This window comes from Eubalaena glacialis, chromosome 6, assembly GCF_028564815.1.
Source record: "Eubalaena glacialis isolate mEubGla1 chromosome 6, mEubGla1.1.hap2.+ XY, whole genome shotgun sequence".
Lineage (NCBI taxonomy): Eukaryota > Metazoa > Chordata > Mammalia > Artiodactyla > Balaenidae > Eubalaena > Eubalaena glacialis.
The window spans coordinates 110,827,672-110,832,669 of record NC_083721.1 but is presented as its reverse complement, the minus strand read 5'-3'; positions in this window follow the sequence as shown (position 1 = coordinate 110,832,669).

Here is a 4,998-nt window from a genome sequence, read left to right as displayed (position 1 = left end):
GTTGATGTGCTTTTGAATCTCTTTCTAAGCCTTTGCATATGATGTTGCTTTTGCCTGAAATACCTTCAATCTCCTCCTCCTCCCTCAATCTTCTCTGTTCTTTGAGATCAAGCTCACTTATTACTGCTTCTGGGCTCCCAAGCAGAGCCCGACACTCCTCTCTGTTTTCCCGCGTTAGAAACTCACACTGCTGGTGGGGAGAGGTGGGTTTGGGGCAGACCCAGGAGGGAAGGAAGATGCTGACGAGGACTATGTGGTTTCCAGCTTGGCTTCCGAATAGGATGGGTTTAGGGGAATGTTTTGACCCACACAGCCCTCAGGATGAGTGGTAGGAAGCAAAGGCAGGTGAAGGCTGAATCTAGAACTTAGATTTTTGAGAGAACCCTACCCTCTTCTCTGCCTGTGGGGCTAATTTTGCTCCAGAGGCTACAGCCATCCCCACACCAATGAAACCAGCTGGTCAATCTAATGGCCTTGTGTCCTGGCCAGATGATAAAATCTACCCCTACACCCTCATTCCTATTTTTCCATCACTCGGTAATTTTAAGTGTGATTTGCTTGACTCATAAAAGGTTGATGCAGGTAGAATAAGCATGCTTATTGTATAGGCAGGAATGGGCTTTTCCATGGCAGTATGCTTTCCTTATTACACCATAAGCTGGTGCAACTCTCCCCGGATTTAAGGGCCTCATCCATCCACTTCAGCATTTTTTCAGGCTGGGTCCTGTGCAAGGTGTTTGAGATACAAAGATGCACAAGGCTCTCATGAGGTTAAAGTCTGGTGGACATTAATTTCAGACCTACATAAAAGTTGTAAGACTAGTACAAAGAATTCCCATATATCCTGTACCCAGATCCCTTAAATGTTAACATTTTACCACATTTGATTTCTTTCCCTCCCTCTGCATACATATAAACATATACATACATGTATGCATACACACACATTTTTTGGAACTGTTTGAAAGTAAGCTTCAGGTAAGTTGGTAAATATCTCAGTGCGTGTTTTCTAAAAGGAAGTATTCTCTCTTTCATAACCACAGTGTGATAGTCAAAATAAGGAAATGACATTGATAGAGTATAAATTATCTAATCATAGGCCTTATTCGGATTTTGTCAACTGACCCAATAATGCTTCTTACAACTAAAGAAATTCTGGATCACATGTTGTGGTCAGTGGTCATGACCCTTTAGTCTGCTTTAATCAGGAACAGTTCCTTAGTCTTTTATGACATTGACTTTTTTAAGGAGTACAGGGCAGTTATTTTGTAGAATGACCCTCAATTTGGGTTTGTCTGATGTTTCCTCATGATTAGATTTAGGCATGAACTTTTGGTAGGTCTACTACAGAGGGCTGTGTCCCTTTCAGTGCATAATATCAGGAGGCACATGATGTCAGTTTATCTCAGTACTGGCCATATTAACTTTGATCACCTGGTTCAGGTGGTGTGTGTCAGGTTTTTCCATTATTTTTTTCTTTTTATAATTAATAAGTGTCTTGTGAAGAGATACTTTGAGACTATATATGTATCTTACCCCTCTTCAAAATTTCACTCACTAATTTCAGCAAACATTGATGATTCTTGCCTGAATCAGTACTATGATGGTTGCTAAATTGTGATGTTTTACCTCCACTGTTCCTTCTACATTTGTTAGTTGGGTCTCCACTGTAAGGAAGAGCTTTCCCTTCTCCCCCTTTTTTGTTTGTTTGTTTAGTATTTACCCAGGTCCAAGGTAAGAATGTGCACTAGTTCCACTGCTATCTAACGCTGAACTGAAGGTATTAGCCAGTGCAGTTAGACAAATGATGCCTAACACTTTGCCTCCTAAATGTACCTGTCTCTGAACTCCGTACTTCCCATAAGTCCTATACAGGATCTACAGCCTGCTCTGCTTGGTGAGACTGTGCATACCCACATAGCTCTCTCTTACAAGAGTACGCAGTAACTCCAGTTTTGTCTTTTTTAGTTCACATATTGGATGGTTGTCTCATTATCCTTTGACAAACCAAACCCCAAAACTAACTGAAAAGATCATTCTGATTTGCTGTGTGGGCAACATATCATAGAAATGCAACAGTGGAAGTAGGAAACCCAATTAAGGCTGCTGAAAATCTTGTGTGGGAAGCAAATCCCTGGAGTTCTGAAAAAAAAAACCCCAACATTTACACTAAAAAACTATATGGAAAAATATACCATAAACATAGTCAAAAGAAATCATCTCACATCACTGACAAAGCCAATTTCATCAGTAAGAGAAAGCAAACGACTCATCTGAAAACATAAGCAAAGGATATGAAGAGAATTCCTAGAAAATAAAAGTGGCTATTAATCATATAAAGAGGTTCAACCTGCACTCTAACAGAAATGCAAATTGAGACAACACTACAATAGTCATTTTTCACTTATTAGATTTGCAAAGACCAAAAATCTGGTAACAAGCTTGATTAGGGATGGTGTGGGAAATAGGCTCTTCCCAGCATTGCTGGTGGGAGTGTAAACTGGTATGACTTTTAATGAGAACAATTTGACACTATGTAACATTTTAAAAGTATACCTATTTGACCTGGCAATTCTACTTTTAAGAATTTATCCTACAGATAAATGTGAAATGAGTATTGTCCAGGCAATTCACTGCAGGACTGTGTACAGTAGTTTGGAAACAACTTCAATGTCCATCAACAGGGGACTTGCTACGTAAAGTATAACACATCCATACAACAGAATCCTTTGCGTCTGTTACAAAAAAATGAAGCCAATCTCTGTTACATTGTTGGGTTGAGAGAAGAAAAAAAAACTGTGTGGGATATCTCTGGTAAGATACAAAGGAATCTAATAAAGGTGACTGCTTCCCAAGAGAACTGGCAGAAAAGACTTGCCTTGAGCTCTGCTCTCTTTGGTACTGTTTGAATGTCATACTAGGTGTTTGCATTTCTCCTTAAAAATAAGCAAAATAAAAAAATTTAAATGTCTGTTGCAGTTGTGCAGGTGATATCAGTCTTTTAAGAACAGTAGTGGTGGAGATCATGCACGGATTCAGGATATGTTTTGGAGGAAAGCTGACAACTCCAAAGGTGGAGTAGTTGTGGGTGATGAGGTAAGTAAGCCGTCAAGGATGACTGCTAGGCTCATGGCTGGCAACTGGTGGAGAGACGTGCCATTTACTTTCCTGGGGAGCAATTAGGGAGGAACAGGTATAACATGTGAGAGAGCTCAAGGATTCTGTTTTGGATATGTAAGCCTTGAGGTGCCTATTAGTCATCCATGTATTGCTGTTAAATAGGCAGTTGGAATAGGAGTGTTACTGCTTAAGAAAGGAGTCTGGAATGGAGGTATTTAGGAGGCATCAGCATATAAATCTACACCAATAAATAGAAATATAATGTAAGCCACACACGTAATTTAAAGTTTTCTAGCAGCCACATTAAAAAGTAAAAGCAGGTGAAATTAATTTTAATATATTCTATTTGACCCAATATGTGTAAATATTATCATTTTAACGCTTAATCAATATAAAAATTAATGAGATTTTTTCTTTTTTGGCCGCGCTGAGCGGCATGCGAGATCTTAGTTCCCCAACCAGGGATCGAACCCGTGTCCCCTGCAGTGGAAGCTGGGGGTCCTAACGGTTGGACCGCCAGGGAATTCCCAATGAGATATTCTATACACTTTTTCATACTAAGTCTTTGAAATCTGGTGTGCATTTTACACTTACAGCACACCTCAAATAGGACTAGCCACATTTCAAGTGTCAACTTGTCACATGTGGTGATGGCTACCTATTGGACAGTACAGAACAGTGATGATATTGAAAGCTATGGGGCTGGATAGGTGGAAGAGAGCCCAGGACTGGATTTTGGAGCACTTGAACATTTAGAGTTCAGGTAGAAGAGGAGGAGCTGACAAATGAGACAGTAAATGAGAGCCCAGTAAACTAGGAATAAAACAAGGCAAGTGTAGTGTCAAGGAGGCCATGAGAAGGGGGCTGTGAACTGCATCAACTGACGCTGAGAAGTGGAGTAAGATGAGGACAGAGAAGTGACCACTGTGATTGGGAAGATGGAGTTGTTAGTCATCTAACAAAAGTCAGCTTTATTAGACCGAGGGCTCCACCTTTGGAGCTGAAGAGACCATGGGAGGTGGAAAGTGGAGTCCTCTTGTGCAGACATCTCAAAGGCAACACATTCCAAACTGATCTATCTTCTCTGGCATCCTCCTCCACTCTCTTCTCTTCCTATATTCTGATCTCCATTGGGGAGCCCACGCTAGAAATCTGGGAGACGTTCTCAAAACCTGCCTTTCTCTAAGACCTCAAAAGCTATTACTCACAACGTCATCCATTTCACCTGCGAAATACTTAATCTGTTTCCACTCCTCACCCCCTCCGCCGCCACGTTACCCCCAAAGCTAGTTAAACTGTACACTTACTCTCCCTTTCCCAAACGCCTTTCCCAGGCATTCCTATAGAATTCAGTGCTCATTTCAGCCGCTGTTCTCACTACATTCATCTATTCACCAAACTGGTCTTTAAAGTATCAGTTTCTGTCGATCTCTCCAACTAAACCGTGAACTCTTTGAGGTCCAAGAGCTTGTCACACTCCATTTTGTATTCCCAGTACCTGGCACGTAACTTGATACATCATAAGGTGCTCAGTCAACGGTGTGTTATTAAGAGTAGCCAAACAGGCTGCGGAGAGCAATGCTGCGAGAAGGGCGGCGGGCGTTTTCGCCTTCTTCGCGCAGGTGGGATCACGCCTGGCGTCGGGCCGGAGGGGAGGCCCGCACTTACTCCGAAGGAGCGGCGCGGGGGCGGCAACGAGAGCAGGGCAAGAAATGAGAGGACAGCGCGGTCGACGGTGGAAGGCTGGGGTTCCACGCCTAGACAGCTCGTGATGAAAATGAACATCGCCGCTTCCCCTATTTCCCTGCCGGCCCTGCCCACCACGTGATCACGCCCACTCACGTGAGCGTAACCCTGCTAGATCTGCCGCGGCGTCAC